At 35.6% G+C, this 23,288-nt stretch overlaps 1 protein-coding gene across 1 annotated transcript in view; it reads left to right on the top strand.

The window, feature by feature from the left end:
• The window catches only part of LOC117333870 (sodium channel protein 1 brain-like), an 87,649-nt gene continuing 64,361 nt past the window's right edge, over positions 1-23,288 (top strand). The window contains 1 exon segment of the mRNA XM_033893288.1: positions 1-296. The gene's annotated coding sequence lies outside the window, so the exon portion shown is untranslated.

Genomic DNA, 23,288 nt, shown 5'->3' with positions numbered 1-23,288 from the left:
CTTATACACAGACCAAATGAACCAATGCTTTTCAGTTGTTATTCCATGTGTACTGGATCGTTGATATTGTGAATAGTTTACCTCTATTGTCCATGGTGTGACTGGACGAGTACCGAAAGTGAATCATCTTATAATTTATATCTTCACTATTTTGTACGTGGTGAAAATAATTTGAAAGGTAACTTGTTTTCCATAGGGTGTCGACGGCGACTGCATTTGGGTGTTTAAAACTTTGTTTCTAGACGCAGGGATTTGTAACTTGGAGAGGATCGCTGTATTGATCGAGACATTTATAGGTAAGTCAATAATCTATACGTGTATTTTATCGCACTACTCTGTAGAAGAATTCACAATGTTACTTATGTATTGTCGAATCTCCTTCATGTTTATATTGTTTTTTGTTTGTTATAAATAGTTGTTGGTTTCAAGTTGGAATTTGTTATTTTCGTTTTTGAAATTATAAAACTAAGTGTGGCGCTGGATAAGAAGTTTATCTTGTGCCTTGTCATATGATGCCACATTTTTAGAGCAGCGGCATATTTAAGAATATTCAATACTGGTTAATATAATGCATGTGTTGACAAACTATGATCGAAAGATCAGCCAGCGTGACCAATGAATTAGTGAATGATAATTAAATTCAATATCTTCAGGGGAAATGTTCTGTAGCTGTTTTGACACGAAATGAATATTAAAAGGATACCAACTTTGACAATAGTTATGAATTGCAAATTTAAAGAAAAAAAGTTCAATTTAATGTTTAAAAGTATTGACTATATCTGATATAAATAATCGATAGGGATGATAAAGGAAGGTGATAGTCACATAAGAGTCTCTGAATTTTCTATCGTTTTAAGCTGTTGCCTTGGTTATAATATACATCTATCAGGTGGTACAAGTATAAACATGAGACAACGTGTATACAATTTGTAATAATAAGTTAAATATGTAGCTGTGAGTTTAATATGCTACATTAAATAATTAAATCATGGATAAATAATGCACCATCCTTGATATATTCTCTCTTTTCCTTGACCAGCCTTCTCCTTAAAGTATCTTCCCTGTTAAGCTGTTCCTTCAAAAATTCATAAACAAAATCTACTGCTAGAGTAGATCCATGAGACTGACCCATCCATTAAGCCATATCGACTGTGCAGATCTTCTCTTGTAAGCGGTGGTATGTTTATACTTGCATCCATTCCATGGTTTCTATAATGATGTCAAGTGTACCATGTCTACATCCATAATGTAACATCCAACACCATGTCAGCCATTGTGATGTAGCATGGATCTCATTTCCTAACGTCAAATTAAAAAGTACTCCTGTCAGTTGTACCATTGAGTGTCTCCCTGGTACGTTGTAGCTTCCGCGTTCTTAAATATCAAGAGCGGCATTCATGCCAATTTTCACGCCACTTTACCATCTTTCTGCAATTGTGTTAATTATGCTAAATATCATGTGATCCTCTTCGTTTTGAATATTTTTAATGCAATATTTCTATATTATGTGTAGTATATATGATTGTACAACACCCAATGCAAAATGTTTGATGCCATTGACACATTCGTAAGTTCGATATGCCACACTTCCGTCAAGTGCACTATTTCTAATACTATGCCAAGTTATGCGGTCCCCTTAATAAATGTCATTGCCATCTCAAGCAAGTTTAATTGTTAGGGAAGAACTGCATGAAGTTTCAGCTTATTCAGTCAAAATAGGAAACTGAATTTATTGGGTGGGAACCAATTTTCTATGAATAAAATGGGCCGCGGTGGCCGAGTAGTTAAGATGTCCCGTCACTATTTCACTAGTCCTACACCTCTTGGTTACGAGTTTGAAACCCACGTGTAGCAGTTGCATTGTACTGACCATAGGCCGGTGGTTTTTCTCCGGGTACTCCGGCTTTCCTCCACCTCCAAAACCTGGCACGTCCTTAAATGAAACCGGCCGTTAATAGGACGTAAAACAAAATAAACCAAAGTCATTGACTATTTTCTATGACGAGTATATAGCACCCATGGTTCTTTGTAAATTACTGTCCATGATTAAATTACCGTTCCTTGCATTGTTTGAAAGTTGAAAGTTGTGTTAGACTGTAGATCCCATGTGTGAATTTTAATTTATATGCTATGTACCATTTACCCACTGATATGTTCCTCTGAACTGGTACTCTTGTGATTTGTTTTACTGACAACAATTGTTTTTGTATGTAATCGCTATAGCACCAATTTGGTTTCGTTTACCTTTTGGCTGTTTGTATTGATTTTTCTGTATCTAAAACATGCCTGTTTATTAAGAGATGGTTACAGGAGCTGTGTTATCATTGACAATAAAGACGTAAACTATCTGTTAACAAAAGACATTTAAAGTGTGAATCGGTGACGACTTGGAAGGGCACAGTGGAGAGTGTATTAACACTTCTCTAAGGAGCAACAGTGTAAGAGTACTCCCCGGAGTTATTAAAGGTGTCATACTGTCCAGCTTTACGACTGTACTTTGTAACTCTGTACATTAAAATCAAATAAAATGTCCACATTTCACAAAGACTTCACACATACTTAACAGCATACAGGCCTATCTCCAATATAACTAAGTTTGTATTTCACATGGATAGTGAACTGGAAAGGTGGATCTCAACAAATAGGTTTGTATTGATCTTTATCCTACGCTACACAGAAAATTAAGTAAATTTTATACTCGTCTTCACCCGATATACCTTATACAGCAAATAAAATGTGATAGTCAGTTCTCTATACACCTACCAGAATGACATGAAAGTGTCTGTATGTCAATAGTGGCGGACAATTATTTCATCGGCATCACAGCTGAACTTTTCAATGTAAATATAATACGAATGAATATAGCATTACCTGTATCATATTGAATTACAAGGTTAGCCTTTCTGCACGATATCCAAAATATCGTATATAATATGTTATTTAGAACTCGGTGTCACAATAACTGCGTATAGACTGTCCTGTTCAAACAAGTGTTGATGAGACTTTTTTATATATCCCATTACAGTGTGAGTATACATACTAGAAAGACGGTATACATTAAACATATTTCTAACAAAACGCAATCAGATTGTGCTTTGGTTTGAATCGTCGTAAAGGCAAATACCCACGGGAGTGCTTTCCAATATTGCATAGTAAGCCTTCATCCTCTGTGGATACATTTTAATCCATTTGAATAATGGCACGGTTCAGAACATACAGATATGGGCTAGGCGCGTTCTTTGAAATCCAATATTGAAAAGTGTGAAGTTTTAATGAATTATGGATCTATTCTACTTCTCCATCTAAATCTTGACGTTTTTGAAAGTCCTCTGTCGGCTCCTATATCTATATCAACATCGCAGATGCAGTTTAATTCATTTTTGGCTATACTGTATCTAATTCTCAATTTGTATTGCAACGTGCTATCTTTCTTATCATCAAAATATAGTCTTTCAGAAGTAAGCAGACACTCGAAAGTTATATTGTAAGGCTGCATTTTCTGTAAAGGCGGATACCACGCAGAAGTGATTTCGAATGTTATTGGTTTCCTATGTAAGAATGCGTTCTCAGTATAGGCAGACACAATTCGAAAGTGTTTTTCCTATGTTGTAATGGAATCATGCATTCTTTATACAGGCAGATACTACGCAAAAGTGATTTCGAATGTTATATGTTTTCTGTAAGCCTATATTCTCTGTATAGGCAGACACTTCGAAAGCGTTGAACGCCTGTATACTTTATATAGGCAGATATCATGCAGGAGTGATTTCCTATGTTACGCTGTAGGTTTCCTATGTAAGCCTGTGATCTCTGTATGCTTTCCAGCGGTATATTGTAAATTATAATTGTGCACTAGCTACATACGCGGAAAGTGTTGGTACGTTTCCTTTAAACGTTCAGGGCTTTTCTTATCAATTGAATAAATGTTATGAAGTAACGTTTTCCCTTTGATTCATTCATTAATTCACTTTAATGACGTGTGTGTGTTTAACATACAAAATTAACCTTCGATTCCATCTCCAGCATAGAGGACTTCATAGCATGCAAAACGTGTCTCTTCCATCTTCACGTCCCCAACAGAGACATGTCATATCCAGACGTTTGTCTTTGGAGATACTCACAAAAGAAAATAAATTTTAAGTGCTCTTCCATATCCTCCTCGTGTCCTCAACACTTGTCTTGCTCAACCCAGCTCAAAAGACATCATAACTTATAAGCTAGGTCTTCAATCAATCTAAGTGTCCATTGTATGTGATCTAACTCACGCTTTCTGCTCTATCACATTCCGTTGTTATTTTAAGCTTACTAAACAGCTCTTCCATTTTGTATACATGTGTGCTGCATCTGATGTCCCTGGTTAAGGTTAGTTGGTATTCATAGGGAATATAGCTAAAAATCGTATTTATGAGAAATTACAGCTTACCTTTTCATCAATAATGTACTCAATTTTTCATTTTGAACTGATTTTGAGCTTATTATATGGGAATATTTGTCGGATTGTTTTCATTGTAGTTTCAGATTAAAAATGTGGATGCAGATATATATATATATAATATCACGGAAATATTGTTTTATTTCCATGCTTGTCTGTCATACAGTACTTGCTAAATGATAATAGAGTATCTGTGTAAACTGCGTCTCACATTTTCCCTTGAAACTCGAGGCGAGATAATATCTTACATACGCAGCATTTTGTCAGAATCGTTGGAAATGATGGTGAAACTCTAGATAATCCTCTATGTAATATGCCATTCTTTATGCAGACTATCGGCATGATATAATTTTGTATGCATAAGCAAGTAATTAAGCCTGTTATTTGAGTTACTATGTCTTTGGGTTACTATGGTACTAACTGAATCGATGTATTGGAGGTCCCTCGCTTTATATATACCTATTCATACCCACGGTTGAATGCGAGGTGTCATACACGTATTCTTTAATTATATATAAGTATTGATTATTGAGCTTAAGAGCCGAAGCTGCTGCTATGATCAGTATTCATGATGAATAAAAGCTCAAACGATTTTCATAGACTTTATTTACATACTTTTTATATGGATTTAACTGTAGTAAAGTTGGTTAGCTTCATTGCTCTGATGGCTTATTTGAATTTAGAATGAAACTTTTTATATGGATTTAACTGTAGTAAAGTTGGTGAGCTTCATTGCTCTGATGGCTTATTTGAATTTAGAATGAAACTTTTTATATGGATTTAACTGTAGTAAAGTTGGTGAGCTTCATTGCTCTGATGGCTTATTTGAATTTAGAATGAAACGAAAACTCAGTGTTATATTTATTTTCAAAAACGCATTCAAATGTGATGTTGAATTTTATTTTATATAATATCAGAAACACTCAAACTACATATGAAACTTGTATAAATGTTGTCTGAAAAACTAAAACGTCATACTGCATACCACGTAGGGATAAAAGACAAGGGTTTTTACTTCGCAAACATCCTTAATTGATTAAAAGAATCGTACATTTTTCACATAAAAAAGTCGATATTCCTTGGTCTACATTAAACAATGGTTGTCATATACATTGCGTAATACGAAATGCATACTTGCTTTGAAAGTAGTAGGTAAAATGATTCTAATTCAGCCTCTGCAAACACCAAAAAGAATTAGAATATTCAGAGAATATTTTGTTATAATTATGCATCAATCCAAATTGCAGAATTGCTTTAACTAAATTACTAGTATAATCTTTATTTCACTTTGCAATGGCGTTTGTTCACAGTTTCTATCCCAGAATCTGTAAAATTGCACATGACAAGAAGAACGTTCATGGTTTTGAAATAAGCGTATAAAGCCAAGGTTGATCGTTTCGTACTTAAAAGAAAAACTAGTTAATTTTCATGGACCTAATGTCCCCGCGAAAGTTGACCGTGTGAAAATTGTAATATTTACAGTACCGAAGTGTGAACCACACAAATTTCGATGAAAATTGGACGTATTATGAGAAATTATATCTTACGGGGAAATTGAGGATTGATATTCCGTAAAGCTGTTTTATAACGACAGGCGACATGAAAATTGATGTTAAATCCATGCTATGTCACTTCCCTAATATGGGTACTGTAGTAGTGACAAGGAACTCGTGTGACACTCAAATGTCATAGAAGGAAATAGAAAATCTCCCTTTGTATCGACCATACAATGTTGTTATAATCCTTGTCAATCTGCATCTGTTGAAACTCCATGTTTTTATAAGCATTTGGTATCTATCATCAGAATGTTGGATGTTTCGATTTTATTATCAAGAAATTGAAAATTGTGCCCTGCTTAACGAATCATTAACGCACATCTGCTATTTGATAGGTTCCTGCGTTTGACTTATTAAATATTCAGTATGGAACAACTGAACCCATCGTTGTATTGGTGACAAGTTGTTATCATTTTAAACACATGAATTCGATTGCTTAAGCCAGTAGTAACAATACACTGACACATACGTATCTAATTCAGAATCGATAAAACAGGTAATAATAGTTTCAATGGAGATCTTTATCAAAATAAAAGAATACAAACAGATGTCGGGATTATCTTGTAGTTTTATCATGATTGTAAACTGTTTCAATGCTATCAAGTCTGTAAGAGGTATCAGAGCTGGACGTTTCGTCAGGTTATAAATTCTATCCCAAAGCCGTATCAGAGTTATATGATAACTAGTTGACATCTGTGTCAGGGTTTAAAGCCGAGATTATATCAGCAATACTATCAAGGCTGCTAGCAGTTTCTGGTTATATCCGGAATATCGGGTGTAAGCGATGCCAGGGCTGTACGAATTATAAACTGTACCTTGTTTGAAAACTGCGCCACAGTTGAAAACTCTACCATGGTTGTTAACTGCCGCCAGGGTTATCAACTGTATTAGGGTTGTTAACTCTAGCAGGGGTATAATCTGTAGCAAAGTTGTAAAATCTAGTAGGGGTATAAACTGTACCAAAGATGCTAATTGCATCAATGTTGAAAGCCCAATCAACGCTTTTTAGCTCACCTGGACCGAAGGTCCGGTGAGCTTATGTCATGGCGCAGCGTCCGCCGTCGTCCGTCGTCCGTCAACATTTGCTTCAAATCGCTACTAGTCTAAAAGTTCTTATTGGATTTTGACCAAATTTGGCCAGAAACATCCTTGGCAGAAGGGGGACAGATTTTGCATAAATGGTGACTCTGACCCCCGAGGGGCCAAAGGGGCGGGGCCCAATAGGGGAAATAGAGGTAATTCCTTTAAATCGCTACTAGTCATAAAGTTATGAATGGATTTGAACCCAATTTGGTCAAAAACATCCTTGGCAGAAGGGGAACAGATTTTAGATAGATGGTGACTCTGACCCCCGAGGGGCCAAAGGGGCGGGGCCCAATAGGGGAAATAGAGGTAATTCCTTTAAATCGCTACTAGTCATAAAGTTATGAATGGATTTGAACCCAATTTGGTCAAAAACATCCTTGGCAGAAGGGGAACAGATTTTGCATCAATAGTGCCTCTGACCCCCGAGGGGCCAAAGGGGCAGGGTCCAATAGGGGAAATAGAGGTAATTCCTTTAAATCGCTACTAGTCATCAGGTTATGAATGGATTTAAACCCAATTTGGTCAGAAACATCCTTGGAGGAAGGGGAACAGATTTTGCATAAATTGTGACTCTGACCCCAAAGGGGCCAAAGGGGCGGGGCCCATAAGGGGAAATAGAGGTAATTCCTTTAAATCACTATTAGTCATAAAGTTATGAATGGATTTGAACCCAATTTAGTCGGAAACATCCTTGGGGGAAGGGGAACAGATTTTGCATAAATGGTGGCTCTGATCGTAAAGGGGCCAAAGGGTCGGGGCCCAATAGGGGAAATAGAGGTTATTCCTTTAAATCACTACTTGTCATAAAGTTATGAATGGATTTGAACCCAATTTGGTCAAAAACATCCTTGGGGGAAGGGGAACAGATTTTGCATAAATGGTGACTCTGACCCCCGAGGGGCCAAAGGGGCGGGGCCAAATAGGGGAAATAGAGGTAATTCCTTTAAATCGCTACTAGTCATAAAGTTGTGAATGGATTTGAACCCAATTTGGTCAGAAACATCATTGGGGGAAGGGGAACAGATTTTGCATAAATGGTGACTCTGATCCCAAAGGGGCCAAAGGGGTGGGGCCCAATAGGGGAAATAGAGGTAATTCCTTTAAATCGCTACTTGTCATAAAGTTATGAATGGATTTGAACCCAATTTAGTCAGAAACATCCTTGGGGAAGTGGAACAGATTTTGCATAAATGGTGTCTCTGACCCAAAGGGGCCAAAGAGGCAGGGCCCAATAGGGGAAATAGAGGTAATTCCATTAAATCGCTACTTGTCATAAAGTTATTAATGGATTTGAACCCAATTTAGTCCGTAGGGGAAGGGGAACAGATTTTGCATAAATGGTGCTTCTGACCCCCGAGGGGCCAAAGGGGAGGGGACCAATAGGGGAAATTGAGGTAATTCCTTTAAATCGCTACTTGTCATAAAGTTATGAATGGATTTGAACCCAATTTAGTCGGAAACATCCTTGGGAGAAGCGGAACAGATTTTGCATAAAAGGTAACTCTTACCCCCGAGGGGCCAAAGGGGCAGGGCCCCATAGGGGAAATAGAGGTAATTCCTTTAAATCGCTACTAGTCATAAAGTTATGAATGGATTTGAACCCAATTTGGTCAGAAACATCCTTAGGGGAAGGGGAACAGATTTTGCATAAATGGTGCTTCTGACCCCCGAGGGGCCAAAGGGGAGGGGACCAATAGGGAAAATTGAGGTAATTCCTTTAAATCGCTACTTGTCATAAAGTTATGAATGGATTTGAACCCAATTTAGTCGGAAACATCCTTGGGAGAAGCGGAACAGATTTTGCATAAATAGTGGCTCTGACTCCAAAGGGGCCAAAGGGGCGGGCCCAATAGGGGAAATAGAGGCAATTCCTTTAAATCGCTACTAGTTATAAAGTTAAGAATGGTTTTAAACCCAATTTGGTCAGAAACATCCATGGGGGAAGGGAAACAGATTTTGCATAAATGGTGGCTCTGACCCCGGAAGGGCCAAAGGGGCGGGGCCAAATAGAGGAAATATAGGTAATTCCTTTAAATCGCTACTAGTTATTAAGTTATGAATGGATTTGAACTCAATTTAGTCGGAAACATCCTTGGGGGAAGGGGAACAGATTTTGCATACATGGTGACTCTGATCCGAAAGGGGCCAAAGGGGCGGGGCCCAAAAGGGGGAATAGAGGTAATTCCTTTAAATCGCTACTAGTCATAAAGTGATGAATGCATGTTCTAAAAACAATTCTTGAGATCTTTCAGACCTTAGAGAGTCTGGACTTCATTAATCTTTAAAGCAGTTAGGATTCCCACACTGTAACCATTTATAGCATTGTTTGAGATTTACAAATAAAACAAATTGAATATGAACAATATTTTGACATTTGGTCTAATCCAACCAGGTGAGCGATACAGGCCCCATGGGCCTCTTGTTCTGGTTTAGAAGCAGAACTAGTTTTAAGATGAACCATTGTAATGTTTTTGCTTGGTTTTGGTATAGGAATCTACATATCAGCTTTTTTTCGAATTGAAGTTGGTTTGCTATATCATTTTATGATATAGCATGACCAGATTTGTGGTAATTTCAAATCGTGGTTACTAAACGTTTTTCTAATTATATATAATTTAGTCAATCAGCTAGTTAATTTTTGTTTCCATACAATTTTCGCTGAAAAATGACTCGCCAATTCCCAACAGATCCATAGACGACCTAATTGAATTTCAGCTAATGGGTACAAAATGATGGACACAGCTAATTTGATCTCTGTTGCATTGGGTTATAACACCAGCGCGACTTTTACCTAATGATATTATTAATGAGACTCAATTTAGATGAACACGTGACTGCCTTCCTGTTCTTTATTGATTTAGTCCTTTGTATTGACATCCATATTAGTATTCTATATGGTACATTTCATATTATTGATCAGGTCCTTCCAAGTCATACTAATTATTCTATTATTTAGAATGTAGCTACAGTTTGTATAAATAATCTAATCCATCGCTTGTTAATGTGTTTGTATGCTGCGTTTTACTAATCGTAAAATGTATATGTAATTTAGCTTGTCTAAATTGAACTTTAAATAATTTAGTGTACATCTTCATGTCTTTTTTGTACTTTGAAGCATAAAAATCTGGCTCAAATACTGTTTGTTAATGCTATTTTGTACTTCCGTGGCCAAGTCGTTTGAAAGATTCTGTTTAAAACAATTTTAATTCATATACCTTTAGTATACAATCTCAGTACATGTAAATGTTTCAATATCACTGTCCTTCATAGCCAGTTTATTTCGAAAGTCTGAATATTTTTTTCAGAAACACCGCATTGCTAATGTGTTTGTTCAAACAACACGTTTGGCGTGAATGAGTGTTATTCATCAAACAAATCCAACAAACGTAAACGGTTAATCTTTAGAATAAACTTTAACTCTCTGGGTATAATAAAGACATGGTTGAAACGGACATGTACATGTGTCCTGATATTTTGGCGAACAGCGAAGCTTTAGTTTCGTCAAACTTTTGGTAAATTTATGTTAATCCCGATTTATGATTTATATTTCACTGCTCTTGTTGTTTCAAAATCTCAAAACTGCATTACTGTATACGCGGTCATCATAACCTATAGCACGAAAATAATGTTTTCAATGCATGGTTGTGTGGAATTTATACCCGCGCACTAAGTCCGACTGGGACAACTGCAAAATATGAACCCCGTAATTTAACAACTATACAGTATGTGACCATGCTCTTAGCTAGCTTTTAATTGTTGCTATTGTCCATATCTTCATTTGAATTTAATCATTGTTTTCTTGTACATAAACAAAGTGTATATGTTGATAAACTGGTATTTCTGTAGATTTTATATTATTTATCATTGTTACACCCCTCCTTTCTTGTCACATATTCTAACTTCTGGATTGTGTTTTCTGCCAATGTAAGACAGTTGAGTGACGTTGTTATCATGTTTGCCATTTATGTCATTTAGCAAGAACTTGCAGTTTTATCCTTTTGCATTAATAGTAACTCATAGTAAAATGAAAACAATCTTTATCAGTGTCAATTAGGCATTAGTGGTTCTCTCTTATGTGCGAAGAGTTTGTATAATCATTAACACTAAACCGATTAAAAAACTTTTATACAGTATTGATTTGGTTTTTTAAGAGAACTTTCCATTCGTAGACTGATGGGAACAACGTATTTATAATGATTATCCGTCATGGTGAACATTACGTCATTCTGTTTGATCATCAGTGATTTGGAGCATGATGAAGAAATATGACATTTAATTATTGTGTATTCTATATGCTAATGATTTAGTACAAGCTCATACGTATTGCTCATGTTTACTTCATATCATAATTATTATTCTGACACAATCACGATGTAACGTAGTCATAATATCGGACGTTATTGCATAGTTATTAGGATGTAGTGAAGCAATAACCTTTGTAAAATTCAAATTGCTTTTCGCTCATCCCTATTTCAAAAATCTGATAACACGTTTTATGATCTATGTGCTTTAATATCTAAGCCATGCATCTTGGATTATGTGGCGCACTAAAATCCAATGATTGCATATTCATTCCTCAAACTTTCAAAGAAATTCACTTGGTTGGCGATTAGCTGGTCTTAGCATTTGACATTTGGGTTTGGAATTCTTGTGCCCCTTGCATCACTATCACAGGTAATCATCTTCATTCCAACACAGTGACTGCCATATTGGATACAGCGTTACTGAGCCTAGCGAAGAATAGCTATAACCTGCCGTAAACGATGCATGCTTAATTTGTCAATACTATGGCACACCACAACAAAACGATCTCTCAATTATTGATGTGTGAATATAGCAAAATAACAATGTAGTTGACGGTGAAGGTAATTCAGATCTATGTGTGTATATATGTATATGAGTATAAACCATGACGAGATGTAATGAGTTTTCATCATACGTATTGTTTTATTGATAAATCGTCCAATTGTTAATCGTATAGATTTGCTAGATAAACGTCATTTCCTGTATTGCTGTTATGTCGGCGTCCACTTTAGCCAGTTTTGCACTTAACCAGTTTTATAATTGAAGAAGGCGTTTGCGTCATTGTTTCCATTCATTCTCCAAGAATATCCTGTAGAGATTAACAGACGGAAGTATACCATCCAAACTGCACAAGCTAATAATTTACCCAATGACAACTATGAAAGCACAATTTGTGTGTGAGCTTCACCGCCAGGGCGTATATTAGCAGAAGCGATATAATTCAACTGGGTGATCGATGGTTTCTACTGGCAGATATATACCTGTAGACTTGTCACCTGCCATTGTTTGAGCTCCTGATATGAATATGTAGGGCTTACGTCTAAGCATTAGATCGATATCTTTTTATTTTGTTTTACATACCATTTATGTTCCTGCATCAATTTGCTACCAATACGTGGCCAATAGCTCCATGTGACCCTCATCATGCAAGAGTCAATATGACCGATTTAGCCCCACTTGGAAACCATGAGTGTGTCTTCTCTTAACGGCGTTTCACGAACAGACAGACATTTTGGAACATACTATCAGCGAAAATGTGTATCTTTACGTAAAAGTGTTAATGGTGGTGTGAATCCGTCTACTTCGACTGTACCGGTGGCAGATTCTAACTTTAAAAGGTATGAAATGTGTCATAATACTTCCCAAACCAACTTGTTGGTAGGCGCTGTGTATTTCACCAAGAGTTGTTCGTTTGATATCATCTGTCCTTTTTTGACAACATTCTTACGCGTTACATGCTTTTGGTAAGAGAAAAAATGTTGTCTTTGATTGTTTAGTTATATTTTCATTGTTTCCCTAACTTGAGATAAAAATAAGTTATTTGTACTTCTAATCGGTATTTCTTTTTGTCTTCATGACTCGGTGTATTGAAGAGTAGTTTTTGATGATGAAGCAAATTCTTCAAATACATGACATTTCCGACGTTACCTGATTTCCATATTTACTGATGGTATGAAGCAATCTTTTGTCATACCATTTGTATGACATTTACTCTTGATTTATAGGTGTTTCATTGCTATCTAATATTATGTATCCCTTGTTGGTATGTACAGTAGTCATGGATGGCGTAAGTTCTTTGTCCCTCCCCCACCATACCGATGCGAATGCCTAGCGTTACAGTAGCAGTGATCACCTGTAATGGTGCTTGACAATCGGCTGTACAAATCAATGAACAAATGAGTTCTCTTTTTATTGCCATCTACAACATTCTATTGCATTTATGTAGACAGTTCTGTCGCATGGTCAGCAATTTGTTGGTATCTGTCAATATTGATTTCGGACAAATATCCATTAAATGATAAGATGTAATTTACAAATACAGGTATTCATTTTAGTATGATTATGATATTGTTATTCGATCCCAGCACGACAGCTATTTAAATTATTTTATGAAATGATCTGGTAAATTTCAAATAATGAAGCTGTGTAACGTCAAAACTGAATAAGATACTTTGAAATTTCAAATGACTGCTGTGGTAAGATTTCCTTTTGCGCCTCCCATCTCTAACAGAAAATTAAGGGAAATATTATATTTATCTTGCATTTATACGTTGTATGTGTATTTTGAGGCATCCATTAGAAAAGTGTCAAGCATATTGGATCCTGACCTCATGCACATCCGCAGCATATATTCTACTTTATTTTTGAAGGGGGGGGGGGGGGAAGGGGCGGCAAAAGCAAGTTTTTGCAATGTTATTGCCTGCATAGGTGGTTTCAGAGTGTTGTATCTCTTAAAATATTTTATCATGAAACTAGATTTCTGGTAACCAACATCTCGTGAATATTTCTTGTTGATGCCAACAGACGTTGGATCACATGCCGGAACACGTGTTTTTAATATGACAAGGTACGTAAACTTCATTTGAAAATGCTTGTTGATTAGCTATTAAAATATGAAATAGCAAATGTTATAATAAGACTATCCAGAATACACTTATTGGATCATGGCCGAGAAAATAGCTGCTAGACTATGTACTGGTAAATGTGAATAAACATTTGTTGAATTACATTTGTATGAGAAGACTGTACATGTACTAGACTAGGGTCGTGTATGAATGATGATGATGTACTAGACTAGGGTCATGTATGAATGATGATGATGTACTAGACTAAAGTCATGTATGAATTAGATTGATATTCATTTTATAGCCGTATCCGATATCCTACCTTTTCCATTTGCTATATTAAAACATATATGTGTTGTCATGCCTCATCACATATGTTTAATACGTTTTATTTGTATAAGAAAAGAACATGTTAGTGAGGCAGATAGTGTCTTATATATGATTTGGTTTGAGTGAGTGCATTAGAAGTACTCGGCCGTAACGAAGGTAGAGTACGCCACTGTAAATCATTTTTTAAAAACCATATTTATCGTCATACGCTGTCCTTGATCTACATTTCGGAATAGATAATTACCGCAAATCTTTTAAAAGATCGTTCTGTTCTGGAATCTGCTTTCCACAGTCGAATGTATTCTTGACACATATTGGTTGTAGACTAGTCCTATTATATATATATATATATATATATATTTATTGTCCCTTTAACCTCAATCAACTCTCACCTGGTGGAACATTTGACACGCTGGTGGATACGCGACATATTATGGATTGTTTACCCTAGAAGCCAGCTCAAGTGGGAGTACTTGTAAGCCACATACTACATTGATTAAAGCACGAAGTTTAACAGACCTTACCTGGTGATTCGGGACTTATTCTCACCTGAAACTATGTAGGATATTTGATCATTTACATAGAAATCAAGAGAAAAATGTTGTACAAAAGAAATGATTTCAGTTTTGTACTTCTACAGCCCCTATGGTTAATGAGACATTGTTGTTGATAGTTTTCATAACCTGACCCTCAGTCCCGACATTGTGATAGGAGTAAATGTATTCGATATATGTCTATTACTTAGCAATAATATTCAAATGTGCCATCCACTCGTTATGTGTCTTTGTACAACCCTTCCAATTTTTACATAACATAAATGTTTATAATAGTGATGGTGTCGTCCCGCAATTCAAAACAAATCAGCAAATAAGTAATAATGTAATTTTAAAATGGTTCTCGTGACACAGCTCGCTGAACATGTCTGATCTTTGATAACGATTGCCTTCATTTTGTACTTTGATTATACACATAATTGATATGGCAAGCAAAATAATATTTCTTGGAGTTTGTGTTCGTAATTTAATTCGTCAATATGGAATGAAGTTATTTCTAGTTATTCGGACTATGATGATGTGACGAACAATATAGAAAAGCGTGTGGATAAAGGTATGCAATAAATAACAACGATACTTTAACAGTATTATAATGCGTAACATTTATTACTCCATAAGAATCATATAAATAACGTTCTATGGCTGCTTCAACTAGTAGCCCAAACAACACATATCTTATTATGACATTTTAAACCATGGAATCAAAATCATTGGAATGTGTGTTTTATATAACTCTTTTGAGAAACAGTGAGCAATCATTTCTTTGAAATATTAATTCTATCAAACAAATGCACGCTAACATGTTTCATACGAAGTATACATTCGGTCTCGTGTAGGGGAACTGTATATTCCAAGAATGGTGAACGACTATAAAAATACCATTCACATGTCAGGGTTTGACACTAGATAAAGTTTGCGTGTCATCATTGACATAGAAGATATTTTCTCTCCCTGAACATATTTTTTCCTTGTACTTTTTATGATTTTTACTTTTTTAAAATGATCAAATACTTTTTGCTTCAATTAATCGTCTATCAGTACTGTTCGATACTTTAAGATCGTACCAAAATATGCGGTGAATTCTTCGGTGGTGGTGTTACTGTCTTCTATATCTTCAGCTTTATAAACCATGTATGTATTAGCTATGAACTTTTTTGGTTTGTGGCCCGTCGTTACTTTGTAAAATCGATTATAGATAATGGTGAACGTCATCCGACTGTCTGGTATAAGTGTGACTAGGGCCTACCTCCGGGTCTCTGGGAGGGTATCAATGTCCACCTGGATGGCCTTATTTATCGCCAGCACTAATTATATGCATAGGATTTAGATACAATTACCGGAATCAAATGACAAACTTACTTATTCGCTTTTCCTGGTTCCAGTGTCGTTATTTACGTACCTATAGTTCATAGTTTATTCATTCTTATTACTGACGGACGGATGGCATGTATAATTGGAGATAAAAACAGATGGAAACCATCTGGGGATATATGAAAGCGTTAAGCATTTACAAGACACACTAGTTTGTGCTGTTTAGGTGTTGTTGTTTTTATACAACTTGCAAGTAATGGTTCCTAACATTTTTTTTTAATAGGATCATTGTCAAATGTAGTACTGCTGTATGTACTACATTTTATGTATGCTATCTATTTTAATGAACGTCAAACACATATGAAAGAATAAGCCGGGTTTCATATAGCTACATGCTGTTCTATCAGCGAAATTTTCTTTGTCTATAATTTAGTAGATATTCTATTTTCTTTAATAGCAAGGTTTCCACTATAATGTTGACGGATATATTTTGTTTTCTCTTAGTATAGATTCCGAAGTGTGGAACAGTTTAATAGAGATGCAGTGACACAGCTTGTATAACTAAAAGACTTAACCTGACATACACCTAAATGTTCTAGCCGAGTCCGTTGTCATCTCAAGCTCAAACGACATTTCCCAGACCCTTTAACGCTTCGATTAACATGACATACATCTCGGAGACTGCTGATGATACTATCTCCTTGTTCGGTCTCTCCGGCTAATTGCATGATAGCTTTATTTCCTTGGAACTCAACGATTTTCCTATAAATGAGTACAAACGCGCCGCTCTGGTGCAATATCTCCGAGAAAACGTCTGTTTTGTATTACTTTTTCAAATTGTCTCGATGTCTGGATCTTGTCTGGGTACCTCACCACGACCTTACAAATATGCAACATCACAATGATTGCAATATCGGAATAAATGCAATTGTTGATTTTATCAAATCTCGGTAGTTAATCTTTTAAAAGTAGACAAATATCTCGTACTATAATTATAGTCGATTTGGGGGAAAACATAATAACTAACCACCATTTGAAAACCTCGATTTCATAATTACCCTGACACGGTGTTTATATAAACGAAGCGAACAGTTATCGTTCCTTTAATGTAGCGAATTACCTGTGCTGCTAGTGGGCGAAAACGTTACACCATTCTGGAATATTCGACATCAATTCTAATTGGTAATAAGGACCGATGTTGGGCACAATTACAATTTGTATATTCACTTAAGAGTTAGCTGAATTAGCTGGAATTGCATTTTTATAGAAAATATTGTTCGAAGACGAAGTCACTTTTTATTGATCATGTATATATATTTTGACATTTTCAACACATTCCATTGATCAGACTTATATGAACGTGTCATAGTAATATTACCTCTTACCTTATGAAGAAATGATCATCCATAATTCATTACTCAAAAGAATCAATCATGTGTGTTCATTACAGCGCGTCTGAATATCCTCTAGGTACGTTCGATTTATATTGATCTAATGTTGGTGTAGACATATATTCCGTTAAGATGTATATCAAGTTCCTTAACACTGATTCAGTTTGAATAACCAGAAGAGAATAATTTTATTTCTCTGTGCTTGTGTTATCATTTTGGTATCTTGTTTTCTTTATTATTGCATTTTTTCTGAAATCATAACTAAGCACACTTGCTTTGTTGTTTTTTGCTTTGTATTATGAATGTATTTTGACTTTGATAAAGAACATTTCACTAGCATTATTTAATCGCATTTCATTAATATTTATAAAGAGTGCTCGACCATCATTTTCAAATGGTATTTCACGTAACGTTATATGTTGATGATTAAAAAAAATTACACCTTGTTTATCGTTAAAGTGTAGAATAATCACCTGGCAATATCTCTTGTCCGCTATACTGCATCAGTTTTCTATTGCAAAACTACAACATTGGCATTTTACATGACTGTTATGATAAGCAAGGGCTGTTCTAGGCGCAACATAAATCCTTTATCATGATAGTGTTCACAGTATATACTGTGTTCAATAGATTCAATTAACGGAATTACTGTCATAAATTGATTTTCGTTTTATAGATTATACATATAAATGTAGATCGTGGAAGATTCCCATGAGCCATTGTCACGATTTGGTTGTAGATACTTGGTCTTTGTTTTTAGTACATGCGATACGTCGGCCTGTAATCCGTGTAGAATTGTATTTCGGGTTTTAGCAAGATAAACTTTTGAGTGGTTTTGAATCAAGTTGGCTTATCGAACATATGTATAATACAAATCTCGCACACTTCATGATTCTATCTATTCTTAAGGTAACCGGTAGGCGTATATGCTTGCTGAACAGGGTGACGATGACAAATTTAATTAAAACGTCGAAGTCGAAGTGATTGATCATACAATATATACCTACTGAACGATATCTTAATCTGACTAAATGTAGTCATGGTAGTAAGTATCGACTTCATGACGTCAAAAGAAGAACAATGCTAATATAATGTGTGTTTTTTTAATATAACATAAAATACACGGTGGGTACAGTAACTGTGCACACCTAGGTTCCTAGCCACAAGGCTTTCTGTCGGGGTTGGTGTCCAGTAATTTACTTTGCCCCTCCCTATCATTCCTATTGTTTTTGTTTGCATGTTGGAGCCTTTGGGTTCCTGTTGGTTCAGTAATGCAATTACGCGAAATGACACTTATTGTTGAAGTACTTTTATACTTATGTCATTGTCCTACAATCAAAACATTTTGTATTTTATAACCTAACGAAGTTTCCCTATCCTTTTTTATTGACCACTCGTTACTAAGCTCTTATAATTATAATAAATTTATATCGGAAACTCTGCCTTAACGAAAGCAAAAGTAGTCAGCGCATGCGTCTTATATAAACAGGGTATATCATGTTGTTTTTACCTTACCGGGTATAAGAGCTTCCCGTGTGATTAATACTTTAGTTATAATCTGGAAACATTCTTTATTTTAGATTTTGTATACATATCTTTTATTCGGGTCGTGTGATACTGAATTGGGCAGATGTTACTCACGATTCGTCAAGTGTACAAGACATTATTGTTATGTCTAATTTATAGGCGTACCAGAAGCGTAGCTATCATGTAATTAAAAGGTTATTAAATTTGTTATATTAACCGAAATATGTATTAACGAGTCATCGAGAACAAAATATTGGGCAATTTGACTTAAGTCAAACTTTAATATTCATTAAAAAATGTTCTCTATTACAAACTATAAAAACATGTTTATTTTTGAAATATTGGCCATTGACAGATATATACCTTCATGTACTTAACTTATATGGAAGTTTTCCACAATGTATAACATGAAACAGTTAACGGAAACGACATGAATTTTCAAAAATGGTTAATTGTTTGATCTTTAAAGTTAAAATTTACATTCATTGATATCAAAATTCTTTTTTCTTTGACATAACTCTAGATATATGGTGTTTCTACTGAAATATATCGCTAATTTCCCTTATATCTGGTAATGGTACGGGCTATTTATGTAATCCGTTGATGTATATATATGGTTACATTCATATATATAATCGCATGTTAATGGCTGCTAAACTTATTGGTGGAAATTGTATCGTTAATTGTTCAATTAAAGTCGACCTTTGTGCTGTATACTCGTTCCAAACATTGATACTTGAAACACAATACCGTATTGTTGATGACAATACACCTATTAAATGATACCATTCTTGCCCAGGGCGGAGTACTCCGTGATCAGGCCTGTACGGAGGAAAAAACCTTTCTATCGAGGAAACAACTGGTATATACCCGAGCTTGTGTAAGGCCTGGGTCAATATCGTTATAGGTATCGGTGTGTACAGACATATAGCTCCTATCATGTTGATCTAACCACCTGAGATCAATCAGGTTGATAATCACGGAGGAGGTCTTTGTGGTCGCTCTGATCATTACCCGGCCTGTAGTCAGTGTTACTTCATTGTTTCAATGCTCTTGCCATTAGCACAGTCCTCCCACCACGAATTCCCATAAGTTATCTAATAACTTCTGGCTATGCATTGGTGATATGAATGCTCCAGCATTGTCTTGTTCCGTTTCATGCCTGTGCACCGGATTTTCACCAACAGCTCGTGGTGTTTATTCAAAGCGCGCATGTATCGATGCTTTCCGTAGTGATATCTTTCATGATTCGACTTAATCTTTCCAATACGGATTAAATATCACTAAATCACTATCCTTTCCTACACAACACACTCGTTCACTAAACACCATACACTGAGGTGGGGCATCCAATATGAGACACTACGTATGTTACAAGCAGCATTTTAATTAGGTCACCTGAGACAAAGTCTCAAGTGACCTTTTCTCATCGCCTTTTGTCCGTCGTCGTCCGTCGTGCGTCGTTACATTTTCGACTTCTCAGAAGCCCCTGAATCACTTTCAATGATTTCTGTTTAGAAAACCTTCCGTGGCCAAAGGTCAACCAAAATTGTTAATTATATGGTCCCCGACCCCCAGGGAACTGAAGGGCAGGGCCAAAAGGGGTCAAATTGACTGATAAAAAAATCTTCTTCTTAAGAACCAAATAAGGTAGAATTGAATTCACTTCATAGATGAAAGGGTCTTAAGGTCCTTTACCAAAATTGTGAATTTCATGACCCTTGGGTCTTATGTTTGCCGCTGTGGGAGGGAGTAAACTTTACTTTAGTGTATATTGAAAAATCACACTTTACACTTTACTATCTTTTATTTGATTTCTATTGGAATTAATTCTAACTTGGTTAACCTTATCAGTATAGGATAGCAGTTTGATTGTATACACATGTTAGCCTTGACTGACCCAAGGGGGCTGATGGGCGGAACTAGAAAGGTCAGATTAACTGCAATATTTCAAAACTCAGGTGACCGTTAAGGCCCATGGGCCTGCTGTTTCATACACATATAAATGTTAACTTACTTACATATAATTAATGATTATTTAATATACTTGATATTGAGTAAAATTTTATCAAATCTATTCTTATTTAATGCACGGGAAATTAGAGTGTCACAACAAACGAATATCTTATCACATTTTTATAAATTCGGTACAGAAAAATAAATTGTTTTTGTTTCAAAGCAAATTATACAAAGTTTTGTCAGTTGTTTTCAACAACTATACAATATGTATTCGAATTTGTTATACAAGAAAAAAAGGCAGTTGGGATTAATTCTGCCTCGATAAATCTACATTTACAAGTCTAGATGAAGAACTACAGAGATTCACTATGTTATTCATGATTTTATTAAGAATAGATAAAATAAAACTCGTTTGGTTAGCGTAGTTATACGAGATTGGGATAAGCTGATAATATCGTTTATGAGTTTAGTCCGTCGTGAACTCTAAGTCACACCGCGCTTAAGTTATTGCTAGCATACGAAGGACGAGTACTCTCTCGATATGATGTAACTACTTTAAATACCATTGTGTACGAATTGACGAAAAGGTCAGTAACTGCTTACGTAAAAATTAAGATTGGATCAGAGAGGAAATGTCTCTGACCTGGTCATGTTTACATTAAATGTATACGTTTTCCATTGATGATTTAACTGTATAAAAGCAACATAAATCCCCGTGTTTAATGAATGAATTACTCGAGATACACAAGTAGAACATGTGCTTCTTGTTCTAATCGTTTTAGTAAAAAGACGCAGCATGCCTTTTTTCCTTCTACTATACCATTTCAGGTTGTCTTGTTCGGAACACGGAAGCCATATTCTTGTGTCTTAATGAGAGTTATGATGTATATTAAGATTAACATTGTGGTGTTTATATAGCAGAGGAAGTTTACCACTTTGTAACACCGAGTCTTTTTTGTTTGTTACTCTTTTAAATATACTACAAGCTTTTTCGTTAATGTAATACAATATGTCTTTATGCGAACTTACACTGTATAAATGCAAAGTCGAGACATTCTAACGTCAAGATGAATACAGTTGACATGTTTGCATTGTTTGTGAGGTTGCAGCTGGGCTGTAGACAGTACAAGTGGTGTTGTTGGTAACGCAGTCAATTCTAATACAGACAATGTATTTCTAGACATTAATATGTTTTAGAATTTATTTTCCTGAATATAAACGTCGGAAGTAGTCATTGTGGTAGTGATCAGATTCCTGATTTACCAGGTTCCATTTTATGCATGGTATACTATGTACCCGGTGTCAGAGAAACACTCTTATTGTGTTTTGTTGATTATCAGAGGGAAACGCTTGCGCCGGAAACGCTTGGAATCGGAAGCCAACGTGTGAGTTGATCCTCGGTGTCAAAACAGAAGAGATCAATGCATGTTCCCACTATAATAGCTCGGGTTTTACATTTACCCATTGTTGGTTTAGCTTATATTATTTATTTTACCCAGTACAATCAAGCCGATGTTGCTGGCCCGGACAGATCGATCAAGTTAGGACAGAATATACCCGGATGACATTGTAGACTGGTATATACCCATGTTGCCCCGTGTAACGTTAAAAATCGAAGACGTATGTGGTTGGAACAGTGAGCTGTAGACTTGAACAGCGGAACAAACAACTCTCAGTACACACGACAATGTTCACCAATATTAGCGTAGACTTCTCAGATATTGAGCACATTTTGTAGTCCCAGATTCTAAGGACAATATTATCCCTTCGTTCGATTTGGTCATCAGCAATAAATCTGCCATTACATGTCGGAATAAAACAGCATAAATGACAATTCCATACTTGAATCAGGCACTACAGGACAAATTCAAAAGGCTGGTATTATCATCAGGTGCGAATCGAAGTTATATTTGCTGCAATAAGGTATCTTAAAAGTAGGAATAGTTCCTTTATTATCTAATGCAGTTAAACATTAATTGTGTAGCCAGCCTCATCTCTAATTCTTGCATTACATCTGGTCTTAAAGTTATGATTTTAGGTTGGTAAACTATAAAATCGGGGTATAAAATATGTAAAACGGGTTATGTATTGTGTTGATAGATATTGAAGATGGTTTGAAATACTTCTCAAAATAAGGAACCGAAATGTACCTTGTACACTAACAGTAACTCCTTTTACAGTGCATTTTCCTAGTGAAAGGTAAAGAACATATTTACAACTCTGAAATAACCATGGCTTTAAAAAAAAACTAGAAATAAAGATTGTCTAGACAC

The sequence above is a fragment of the Pecten maximus genome, chromosome 9, assembly GCF_902652985.1.
Source record: "Pecten maximus chromosome 9, xPecMax1.1, whole genome shotgun sequence".
Classification (NCBI taxonomy): domain Eukaryota; kingdom Metazoa; phylum Mollusca; class Bivalvia; order Pectinida; family Pectinidae; genus Pecten; species Pecten maximus.
This window is presented reverse-complemented; position numbering and strand designations above follow the sequence as displayed.